Source organism: Zalophus californianus, chromosome 13, assembly GCF_009762305.2.
Source record: "Zalophus californianus isolate mZalCal1 chromosome 13, mZalCal1.pri.v2, whole genome shotgun sequence".
Taxonomy (NCBI): Eukaryota; Metazoa; Chordata; class Mammalia; order Carnivora; family Otariidae; genus Zalophus; species Zalophus californianus.
The window spans coordinates 73040125-73053260 of NC_045607.1; the positions used below are offsets into that span (position 1 = coordinate 73040125).

At 36.7% G+C, this 13136-nt stretch overlaps 1 long non-coding RNA gene across 2 annotated transcripts in view; it reads left to right on the top strand.

Moving 5' to 3' along the window:
* The window catches only part of LOC113934440, a 187583-nt gene extending 174797 nt beyond the window's left edge, over positions 1-12786 (top strand). For both annotated transcript variants that reach the window (XR_003523678.1, XR_003523680.1), the window contains 2 exons: positions 11458-11593; positions 12727-12786. This is a non-coding gene — a long non-coding RNA (uncharacterized LOC113934440). The remainder of the gene's footprint in view (positions 1-11457; positions 11594-12726) is intronic.
* Positions 12787-13136: the final 350 nt, after the last annotated feature.

Genomic DNA, 13136 nt, shown 5'->3' on the forward strand with positions numbered 1-13136 from the left:
TCAAAATGCAAGTATTACTAGTAGCTACAACAAAACCATCACAGTAATATTGAGTTAGTTTTAGGCTATTCAATAAAGGCTATAATCTCATGGAAGGCATTTCGTTTCTGCCTCTTGTGGGATGATGTCATTGCTTTGAAGAGCTAAAGGAGCCCAAACCCTCAAGATTCTCAATGTAGATTGGACATCATTCAGTGGGCCAGCACTGAGAATGACAACCACTTGATGACTATCAGTAGTACCTTTCTCTTTATTCCTTTCAATGGTAAATTTTGTCCCCCCTTTATCTTTTAGCTGCAAGAATGCTGATTGCTGCATTTCCTTTCTATTCTTTTCTTCTTTAGGGCAGTGTGTATGTAATCTAAACTCATTGCCACGAGTTTTGAGTGAGTGCTGATATGCTTAGGCTTGGTTTTCAAATTCAGAGAATAATCAAGATTAAAAGGGGTTATTGATGAAAATGTTAGAATGCATTATACATACAGGAAACTATCCAGATGTAGACTGTACCCTCAGCATTGTTCTTCTGTTTGAGAGAAAGGAAATTTTGGAGCCCTGTGTCTGAGGATTGCATTTCTTTTAAAAGTCAGTGATATGTCCATACAACTCTAAAACAAACTAGTTACTTCAGAAAATACCTGAAAAGTGGTGAAAATGATAAGTTTTAAGGGAAAAAGATGATACTAATAGAGTGAATTTCTCTCTTTTTTGTGCTATGCCAGTATACACACTTAGAGACACAAACATGCACTTAGTTCGACAACTAACAAGGATAATAAGCTCAGAATGAAAGTTCTTTTTTCCAAAAACGTTCTCTGAAGAGGTCTAGATAGTAAAAATGAAACAAATTATCATTCCATAAGGCAAATTCAGCATTAGTAGTGCTTTAGGTTAAAAAGGTGTTACGATAATTTTATTAAAATGTAGGTGTTATGTGTTATTAAGAAACTAATTTTTATTACACATAGTAATTATTCTGTCTTTACTGACACAACATATTGCTATCTTCCCATAATCTCCAAATAGATTTTGACATATGTCATGGCATATGAGAAGCTATATGAGAATTGGTTTTTTAATGTGCAATTCACTGGTTTATTATTGTGTTTGTAGATTGTGGAGCCATCACTGCCATCTAATTACAGAACATTTTTATCACCTGAATAAGAAACCCCATTAATAATAACTCCCTGCTCCCTCTATGCCCCAGCTTCTGACAACTGTTAATCTGCTTTCTTTCCCTAAGGATTTGTCTTTTCTCACCATTTAATAAAAATTGAATCATACAATATATGGCCTTTTGTGATTGGCTTCTTTCACTTAGGCTGATGTGTTCAGTGTTCTTTATCGAAATACTGGTAGCATATATCGATATTTTAGTCCTTTTTATGGGTGGATAATATTCCATTGTATGGATATGATGTAGTATCAGTTATGGTATTATGAACATTTGTGTACAGGTTTTTGTGTGGACATATGTTTTCAATTCTCTTGGGTAAGTATCTGGGGATAGAATTTCTGGGTCACATGGAAACACTATTTAACTTTTTGAGGGGCTGCCGAACTGTTTTCCAAAGTGGCTGCATCATTTGACAATTCCAAGAACAGTGTGTAAGGGTTCCAATTTTTCTACATCCTTGTCGGCACTTATTATTGTTTGTCTTTTTTATTTCAGCAGTCCTAGTAGATGTTAAGTGGTATCTCCTGGTTTTGATTTGCATTTTCATGATAACTAATGATGTTGACCTTTCCTTGGGGAAGTATCTTCCTTGGGGAAATATTTATTCGTATCTTTGCTATTTGGTTCATTTATGAGTTCTTTATATAGTCTGCATACAAGACATTTATCAGGTATAGATTTGTAAATATTTTCTCCCTTTCTGAGGATTGTCTGTTCACTGCTTTGATAGCGGGCTTTTAAAAACTTGAGGTATAATTGATGTATAACCATATATATATTAGTTTCAGTTGTATAACGTAAAGATTCAATACATATACATATGGTGAAATGACCACTACATTTAGTCTACTGATAGGATGTTTTGATGCACAAGGCATTTAATTTTAATAAAGTATGATTTGTGTATTTTTTCTTTTGTTGTTTGTGCTTTTGTTGTCATTTCCAAAAACCCATTGCCAAATCCAAGTTAAAGAGATTTATTCTGAAGATTTCAGCTAAGAGTTTTATAGTTTTAGCAATCCCATTTAAGTCTATGAACAAAGTTAAGTTGGTATTTGCATATTTTGTGAGGTAAAGGTGTAACTTCATTCTTTTGCATGGGGATATTTAGTTATTTCAGCACTATTTCCTCCCTCCCCCACCTCTGTATTGATCTGGGACTTTGCTAAGTCAGTTGATCATAGATGTAAGGAATTATTTCTGGATTCTCAACTCTATTTCATTTATATATATGTGTGTATCCCTGTGTGAGTACCGTGTTGTCTTGATTACTGTAGCTTCATAATAAAATTTTCCCCAACTTTATTGAGATATAGTAGACATGTCACATTATGTAAGTTTAAAGTATACAATGTGATAATTTGATACATATATTATTGTGAAATAATTACCACAGTAAGGTTAGTTGACACACCATCACTTCACATAATTACCATTTTTCTTTTGTTGGGAGAACATCTAAGATGTACTCTCTAAGCAACTTTCAAGGATGTAATACAGTATTTTTTTAATTAATTAATTAATTAATTAATTTTTTTATGTAGTGTTCCTTGATTCATTGTTTGCGTGTAACACTCGGTGCTCCATGCAATATGTGCCCTCCTTAATACCCATCACCGGGCTAACCCATCCCTCCACCCCCTTCCCCTCTAAAATCCTCAGTTTGTTTCTTAGAGTCCATAGTCTCTCATGGTTTGTCTCCCCCTCCAATTCCCCCCCTTCATTAGTGCTCACCATAGCACATACCCTCCCCAATGTCTGTCACGCAGTTACCCCATCCCTCCCACCCCCCACCACTCCAGCAACCCTCAGTTTGTTTCCTGAGATTAAGAATTCCTCATATCAGTGAGGTCATATGATACTTGTCTTTCTCTGATTGACTTATTTCGCTTAGCATAATACCCTCTAGTTCCATCCACGTCGTTGCAAATGGCAAGATTTCATTTTTTTGATGGCTGCATAATATATATATATGTTCACCCCACCTTCTTTATCCATTCATCTGTTGATGGACATCTGGGCCCTTTCCATAGTTTGGCTATTGTGGACATTGCTGCTATAAATATTGGGGTGCACATGCCCCTTCAGATCACTACATTTGTATCTTTGGGGTAAATACCCAGTCGTGCAGTTGCTGGGTTGTAGGGTAGCTCTATTTTCAACTTTTTGAGGAACCTCCATACTGTTTTCCAGAGTGGCTGCACCAGCTTGCATTCCCACCAACAGTGTAGGAGGGTTCCCCTTTCTCTGCATCCCCACCAACATCTGTCATTTCCTGACTTGTTAATTTTAGCCATTCTGACGGGTGTGAGGTGGTATCTCATTGAGGTTTTGATTTGGATTTCCCTGATGCTGAGCGATGTTGAGCTCTTTTTCATGTGTCTGTTGGCCATTTGGATGTCTTCTTTGCGAAAATGTCTGTTCATGTCTTCTGCCCATTTCTCGATTGGATCATTTGTTCTTTGGGTGTTGAGTTTGATAAGTTCTTTATAGATTTTGGATACTAGCCCTTTATCTGATATGTCATTTGCAAATATCTTCTCCCATTCTGTCAGTTGTCTTTTGGTTTTCTTGACTGTTTCTTTTGCTGTGCAAAGCTTTGTATCTTGATGAAGTCCCAGTAGTTCATTTTTGCCCTTGCTTCCCTTGACTTTGGCAATGTTTCTAGGAAGAAGTTGCATGGCTGAAGTCAAAGAGGTTGCTGCCTGTGTTCTCCTCTAGGGTTTTGATGGATTCCTGTCTCACATTTAGGTCTTTCATCCATTTGGAGTCTATTTTTGTGTGTGGTGTAAGGAAATGGTCCAGTTTCTTTCTTCTGCATGTGGCTGTCCAATTTTCCCAACACCATTTCTTGAAGAGACTGTCTTTTTTCCATTGGACATTCTTTCCTGCTTTGTTGAAGATTAGTTGACCCTAGAGCTGAAGGTCCATTTCTGGGCTGTCTATTCTGTTCCATTGATCTATGTGTCTGTTTTTGTGCCAGTACCATACTGTCTTGATGATGACAGCTTTGTAATAGAGCTGGAAGTCCGGAATTGTGATGCCACCAACTTTGCTTTTCTTTTTCAATATTCCTCTGGCTATTTGGGATCTTTTCTGATTCCATACAAACTTTAGGATTATTTGTTCCATTTCTTTGAAAAAGTTGATGTATTTTGATGGGGATTGCATTAAATATGTAGAATGCTCTAGGTAGCATAGACATTTTCACAATGTTTGTTCTTCCAATCCATGAGCATGGAACATTTTTCCATTTCTTTGTGTCTTCCTCAATTTCTTTAATAAATATTCCATAGTTTTCTGGGTACAGATTCTTTGCGTCTTTGGTTAGATTTATTCCAGGGATCTTATGGTTTTGGGTGTAATTGTACATGGGATAGACTCCTTAATTTCTCTTTCTTCTGTCTTGTTGTTGGTGTATAGGAATGCCACTGATTTCTGTGCATTGATTTTATATCCTGCCACTTTACTGAATTCCTGTATGAGTTCTAGCAGTTTTGGGGTGGAGTCTCTTGGGTTTTCCACATAAAGTATCATATCATCTGCAAAGAGTGAGAGTTTGACTTCTTCTTTGCCGATTTGGATGCCTTTTATTTCTTTTTGTTGTCTGGTTGCTGTGGCTAGGACTTGTAGTACTATGTTGAATAGCAGTGGTGATAGTGGACATCCCTGCCGTGTTCCTGACCTTAGGGGAAAAGCTCTCAGTTTTTCCCCATTGAGAATGATATTTGCTGTAGGTTTTTCATAGATGGCTTTTATGTAATACAGTATTGTTAATTATAGTCACCATGCTTTACATTAGATCCTCCAGATCTTATTCGTCTATAACTGGAAGTTTATACCCTTTGACCAACATCTCTTCATTTCCCTAACCCCCAGGGCAACTACTGTTCTGCTGTCTGTTTCTATGAGTTTGGCTTTTTTAGATTCGTGCAGTATTTGTCTTTCTCTCATCTCATAGTGCAATGCCCTCAAATTCCATCCATGCTCTTGTGAATGGCAGAATTTCTTTTTTGTAACTGAATAATATCCCACTGTATAATTATGCACTGCATTTTTTTATTCATTAATCTGTTGGTGGACACTTATTTCCACGTTTTGGCTATTGTAAATAATTTTGCAATGAACATGGGAGTGCAGATATCTCTTCGATATAGTGATTTCATTTCTTTCAGAAATATACCCAGAAGTAGGATTGTTGGATCATTGGTAGTTTTATTTTTAATTTTTTGAGAAACCTCCTTACTGTTTTGCATAGTGGCTGCACCAATTCACATTCCCACCAGCAGTGCACCAGGGTTTCCTTTTCTCCACATCCTGACCAGCATTTGTTATCACTTGTCTTTTTGATAATAGCCATTCTAACAGGTCTAAGGTGATCACTCATGGTTTTGACTTTCACTTCCCTGATGATTAGTGATGTTGAACATCTTTCTAGGTATGTGTCAGCCATTTGTATGTCTTCAGGTCCTTTGCCCATTTTAAAATTGGAATATATATATATTTGTGCTATTGAGTTTTATGAATTCCTTATATATTTTGGATATTAACCCCTTATCATATATATTACTTGCAAATTATCCTATTCTGTAGGTTACATCTTTATTTTGTTGACTTTTCCTTTGCTGTGGAGACACTATTTCCTTTGATATCATCCCACTTGTTTATTTTTGCTTTTGTTACTTGCTATTTTGGTGTCATATAGAAAAAATCATTACCAAGACCAGGTCAAGGAGCTTTTTCCCTATGTTTTCTTCTAGGAGTTTTACATTCAGGTCTTAAGTCTTGGCTCCATGTTGAGTTAATTTTTGTGAGTAATCTAAGACAAGGCTCCATTTTATTCTTTTGCATGTTGATATCCAGTTTTCCCTGCATGATTCATTGAAAAGACTATCCTCTCCCAACTGAGTACTCTTAGCTCCTTTGTTAAATATTAGTTGACCTTATATGCATGGTTTTATTCCTGGAATGTCAGTTTTGTTCCATTGGTCTATGTGTCTGTTTTTATGCTAGTACCATACTGTTTTATCACTGTCCTTTTGGATTATAGTTTAAAATCAAGAGTGTGATGCCTCTAGCTTTGTTCTTCCTCAAGATTTCTCTATTTGGAACATTTTTTTGTTCTGTTTTCAAACTTTAGGATTGTTTTTTCTATTTCTGTGAAAAATTGGGATTTTTATATGGATTGCTTTGAATCTATAGATGGCTTTGGGAAATATGGACATTTTAACAGTATTAATTTTTCCAGTCTGTGAACACAGAATAACATTCCATTTCTTTCTGTCTTCTTCAATTTCTTTCATTAGTGTCTTACATTTTTCAGTGTACATATCTTTCATCTCCTTGGTTAAATTTATTTCTAATATTTTGTTATTTTTGATACTATTGTAAATGGAATCATTTTCTTTATTTTTCTTTCAGATAGTTTGTTCCCAGTGTATGAAGTGCAACTGATTTTTGTATTCTCATTTTGTATTCTGCATAATTACAGAATTCATTTATTAGTTTTACAGTTTTTTGGATGAATCTTTAGGGTTTTCTGTATATACAATCATTCCATCATCAAACAGAGACAATTTTACTTTTTGTTTTTCAATTTGGATTCCCTCCCCCTTTTTTTGTCATTGCATAATGACTCTGCTAGGATTTCTGTGACTATATTGAATAGGAATGGTGAGAGTGGGCACCCTTGTCTTGTTCTTGGTTTTAGAGGAAAAGCTTTCAGCTTTTCATCACTGAGTATTATGTTAGTTTTTGTCATATGTAGCTTTATTACATTGAGGTATATTCTTTTTATATGCATTCTGCTGACTGCTTTTATTATAAAAGAACCTGAATTTTCTCAAATGTTTCTTCTGCATGTATTGAGAGGATCAGATGAATTCCATCTTTTATTCTAATAATGTGGTATATCATATTTATTAATTTGTGTATGTAGAACTGTCCTTGCATCCCAGGAATAAATCTCAACTTGTTCATGGTGTTTGATCCTTTTAATGTGCTGCTAAATTTGATTTGCTAGGATTTTGTTGAGAATTTTTACATCTATGTTCATTGGGGCTATTGACTCTAATTTTCTTCTCTTGTAGTGTCCTTATCTGGCTTTGGTATCAGGGTAATGCTGGCCTTGTAAAATGAATTGAAAGTATTCCCTTCTCTTCAGTTTTTTGGAAGTTTGAGAAGGATTGGCATTAATTCTTCTTTAAATGTTTGGTAGAATTCAGCAGTGAAGTCATCTAATTCTGGGCTTTCCTTTGTTGGGAGGTTTTTGGTTACTGATTCAATCTCCTTAATTGTTATTGTTCTGTTCAGATTTTGTTTCTTCTGGATTTAGTCTTGGTAGGTTGTGTGTTTCAAGGAATTTATTCATTTTCTTCTAGGTTGTCCTATTTGTTAACAATCGTAGTTGCCGTTTTTTTTTTTTTTTTTTAAGATTTTATTTATTTGACAGAGAAAGACTCTGAGAGAAGGAACACAAGCAGCGGAAGTGGGAGAGGGAGAAACGGGCTTCCCGCTGAGCAGGGAGCCCGATGTGGGGCTCGATCCCAGGACCCTGGGATCATGACCTGAGCCGAAGGCAGACGCTTAACGACTGAGCCACCCAGGCGCCCCTGATAGTAGCCTTTTATAATTCTTTATATTTCTGTGGTGTCAGTTCTAATGTTGCCTCTTTCATTTATAATTTTGTTTATCCTTTTTTATTCTTGATTAGTCTAGCTGACAATGTGTGAATTTGCTTCCTTTTTTAAATAAATTAGCTTATTAGTTTTGATTTTTTTCTATTGTCTTTTTAGTCTCTATTTCACTTATTTCTGCTCTAATGTTTATTATTTTCTTCCTTATGCTAATTTTGAGCTTAGTTTGTTCTTTTTTTCTAATTCCTTGAGCTGTAAAGTTTGGTTGTTTATTTGAGTTCTTTTGTTTTTCTTAATTTAGGCATTTATTACTATAAACTTTTCTCTTAGAATTGCTTTTGCTCTGTCCTATAAGTTTTGGTATGTTATGTTTTCATTTTCATTTGTTTCAAGATTCTTTCTGATTTCCCCTTTGATTTCTTCTTTGACCCTTTGGTTGTTCAGGAGTATAGTGTTTAATTTCCATGTACTTGTGAATTTTCTGGTTTTCTTCCTGTTACTGATTTCTAGTTTCATACCCATTGTAGTTGAAGAAGATACTTGATATAATTTCAATCTTAAGTTTCTTAATTTTTGTTGCGTTCTGTTCTGTTAATATTTGCCTTAAATATTTATGTGTTCCAATGTTGGTTGCATATATATTTACAATTGTTATATCCTCTTGACCCCTTTATCATAATATAGTTATGTTTTTAGTCTCTTGTGACTAATTTTGACTGAAGGTTTCTTTATCTGAAACATATACAACCATTACTATGCATTTCTCTCTCTTTTGATTACCATTTGCCTGGAATATCTTTTTCCAGTCCTTTACTTTCAGCCTATATGTGTCCTTAAAGCTAAAGTGAATCTCTTGTAGGCAATATATTGTTGGATCTTTGGGTTTTTTTGTTGTTTTTGTTTTGTTTGGTTTGGTTTGGTTTGGTCCACCCAGCCACTCTGTGTCTTTTGATTGGAGAATTTAATCCATTTACACTTAATTTTTGATAGATAAAATATTACTAACTTTTGATAGATAGGAAATTACTATTGTTATTTTGTTAATTGTTTTCTGACTGTTGACTCAATTCCTTTGTTCTTCCTCTCTTGCTGTCTTCCTTTGTGATTTATTTTTCTGTAGTGATATGCTTTAATTCCTTTCATTTTATCTTTTTTGTAGCTACTATAGGTTTGTTCTTTGTGGTTACCATGAGGCTTACATAAAACATCTTATAGCTATAACAGTTATATTTTAATTTACCTTGGAAAAGTATAAGAAGAACTTTTCGTGGAGTCCTCATGCTAGAACCTCAAAGTGTTACCCAGTTCTAATGGGTAAAAAAAGTATTTTTATTTTCCTTATATCTTTTTTTTTCCTTTCTCCTTCATTCTCTCCAAAAATTCTTGCCACAAAAATGTACTGGCAATTGATGTCATGAATTTTCAAAAAAAAAAAAATCACTTTAGAGAACTTCATTATTTCTATTAATACAACTACTATTAATAACAATAATAATCATGTTGTGCCCTTCTCCAGCACCTCTCATCCAGGGATCTCAGAATGCTTTTCAAACATTAATTAAAAATCCTCTCGTTATCCCTGTGAGTTCCTAGGGCAAGGAGAGAGGAGGAAATCGTATCTACTCTGACATTAATTAAGCTCTCCCTTGGCTTGCAAACTAGGTAAATAGCTTTTCTTCCCCCCATTAACAAACAAGCCGGCTCTCTGTGATGATTATCACAGATGTTCACAAGTGAGAGAAGAAATTACTTCTGCTGGGCACTGAGGAGAGGGACTGACATACTTGCCAGACTTGGCTGCTGAGGTTTTGCTTTCTAACAGTGGTTTCCAGAGCTGGGCAATCAGCAGCATGGCCTTAGGAGCTTTGCAAACGTACCTGAATCTGGGGCATTTACACTCCTTTCCCCACAGTTCTGACTAAGGTATGGGGTAGGGCTCAGGAATCTGAATTTTTTAAAAAAGTTTTTATACAGTTTGAGAATAATTATTTTAAGTGACATGTTCATTATTAATTTCTTTCAAATACTGAAAGTGTCTTTTCCTGTGTTTTGCTTTCTTACCTGGTTAGTAGTTTGGGATATGTATGTCTAGACCAGAGTTTCTCAAAATCCATGGATTTTTTTTGTTTTAATCTAAAATACCTAGGAAACTTGTTAATGTTACAGATGTATTGGAACACATAGTTCTTATATACGTTTATATTTCTTTCAGGGATATAAAGTCTGTTTCTACTTCAAAGAAAAAATGAACAATGTTATAGCAGAGGGCATGAGAATATAGGACCCTTGGACCTATGAGCCCCCAACACTGTGAATATAAGGTGTGTGTGGCTACTGTGTGTCAGCTTCTATGTATGTTATTACAGGATTCATAGGACTTTAGTGCTAGTAAGCATTTTGGGGACAGTTTATTCTTAGCCTACTTATACCTAGGTGGGGGAATGAATCTCAGTTCATTATAGGAGTTCATACTCCTACAGATCACCACACAGCCCGCTGTTGGTAGGTGCAGGTCTGAAAGCATGTCTCCCAACTTAGCGTCCAGAGCTCCAGGGCTAATCACCAGACCATCTCAGTGCAAATTTGTCTCTTATTTATCATTCTGAGTCCCCTGTTTTTAACAATGTTGGTTAAAAACAGAAGCCTGATGTTGAAAAATGTGATTCTCCAAATCTCTAAGAGTGAGAAAAGGAAACAAGCTAAGACGTTTGCCTTAGTGGTGAACTGTGTTCCTTCCCTACTTTTTGTCTCTTTTTCTTATTCACTAGCTTCTGCAGATGTCTCTGCTGGTGGCATGATAGAGACTAGCTGATGGATAAGGAGGCTGAAGTGGCTATTCAGAGGAATAGAGATGTTTGAGTGTAACATGAAAGACTGCCAAAAAAAAAATCATAGCACTTAGTCTACATTTTATGTCCAAGAGTCTATAAACCTTTCAGAGGCCCTTTCTTCCAGAATATTCCCTGGGACAATTTGGTTAGTTCTACTGTTACAGGTGGAGACGCAGGGTCGGTTATTCATTTTTAAGATACCCTATGTCATTAGCAAATCTGGAACAGGAGATCCCAGGGATCCCTTTCCCTCATGGATGACTGGTCACCTGCTTTAGTGGCCTGTGGTCCGCTCTTTCTTCATTGGATAACGGTGAGTAGCAGGGAACTTTAGGTGTGTGGGTAGGGAACACCCAATTTTGTGTTCCCGAGATAAGAGGAGAAAGAGGAAAAGGTGCTAATTAACTGAGGAACCACAATGGGAGTAACTGCCTTTTCTCATCACTTTTCATCCTTGCAAGGATAGTGTGGGCAAGTTCTATCAGTTACATTTTACAGATGCGAAAAGCAAAACTCAGAGAATTAGTTATCTTGCAGAGCTCTGAGTGGAATTGAGTCTCACACATTTTTATGCTTTTTGTGCTTTCTTAATACCTGGAAAAATGTTTGCTCACAAAACAAAGAAAAGTGTCTCTTACTTCAAAGTCCACACTCTCCCTGTGTACCTCACTGCCTGCCCACACAAAATTTTCTTAGGTTTTTGGTTGAAGTAAATAGAACTTTCTCTCTTTTATCCAATTGCATTAGCACTAACAGCAGTGAATCGCTCAGAAAAGAAAATGCAATCATGACTGTTTTTCATCTATTCCAGAATAAAAAACAAGTGAAGCCAAACACTGGTATGATCTAGCAGAGCCCTGTGGCCTAATGTCCTGAGCTCAGGTCTACAACTCAGAAATTCATGGATTTCTAGTCCCTGCCAGACCACTGCTTTTGGTAAACAGAGGGTGAGTCATTTAATCATTCTGTGCCATCTTTCTTCCTCCAGCAAAGCAGGGTAATTAGTGTTTGTCACCCATGTATGTCAAAGGGGTGTGGTGAGGGTAACCTCGTAATTATGAGTTTCTGGGCAAATATAAAAAACCCACATGGTGGTAATATCACCACTCATCCCAGGTTGGAGATTGGCTTGTTGGGTTGGAGAATTTGCAACCCAGCAAATGCTTGCCACTTGGTGGTTTACAAGTTTGGAATGTTAGAACTGGAAGAAATTCCTAGAGTTACCTAGTATGAACCCCATAGTTTGCAGCTGGGAGGCAAATCTAGAGGGGTGCAGGGATTTCATCAGGTCACAGTGAACTTGAGACAGACAGGGATTCGAACCCAGGTCTCCTGACTCCTGCCTAGGCTCCCCGTTCCCTCCTCTGTCTTTACCTGTCCTGCTGCTTTTGGGGAGGATCCTGACCCCCGTCTGGAGAGAATGGCTACAGTTGAAAGTAGGCCTGGGATACAACTGCCGGAGGCTGCTTTTCAGGTCGGACACACACCATTCACTTTCAGCTGAAAACCTCATTCAAATACGACTGGGCGAGCCAGGCAAACCAGATGGGTAATTGCCTGGAGTGTGTAGGGAGATGGTAGAGAGTGTGGTTCACTGAGTACCCAAGGAGGTTTGGCACACTATCATTTCCAGCCATCCAGAATGTGAATGGCTAAACCCCAGTGGTCTGATCCTGTCAGATTAGTTTTATTTAACAGAGCCATGCCTCTGAGCTAAGCTGTGCTCTGTACTTTGTTATGCATAAACCTGCAGGGATGAAATTTAGTTGGGGAAGTTGGAAAGATGGATGTTAGAGAAACTGTACAAGTAGTTGTGTCATTACCTTTATGAAAAAATCATTAAATCCTATTTCCTTCCTTCTTTCACATTTTTCCTCCTTCCACACGTATTTATTTAGTGTCAACTATGCTTTAGATAGTCTGGGCTCTAGATATAGTGGCAAAAAAATATATAAGGTTCTCAACTTAGAGAGAGATGACAGATGAAAAAAGAAAGTAAACAATAACAAAAAAATGGGCAAGAGAGTTTCACAAAGTGATGAGTGCTGTGAAGAAGCTAAAACAGGGTGGTATATTGCAGGATGATGGTTCCTCCGTGAAGATGGAGTGTGAGCTGTAATAAAGGCCAGCCACACAGAACTCTGCAGAGACAAGAACAAGTGCAAAGGCCTTGAGGCAGAGAGAATTTGGTGAGTTTGAGGAATAAAAAGAAGCTATTAGAGCTGAAGTATGTTGAGATTGGGAGAGAGCACTAAGTCCTGAAGCTAGAAAGGTGGAACTGGGTCATGTCATATTGGTTCTTATAGGCAACAGGAAGGACTTTAGATTTTATTCTAAGTACCAAGGGAAAGAAATGGTGGGCTTTAAATGTGTGTGTGTGTGTGTGTGTGTGTGTGTGTGTGTGTGTGTGTGTGTTGTGTTACATGAGAAGATTTATGTTTTGAAAAGATATTTCAGCAATGGAAATGATAGTGGAAAAGATAGTTCCAG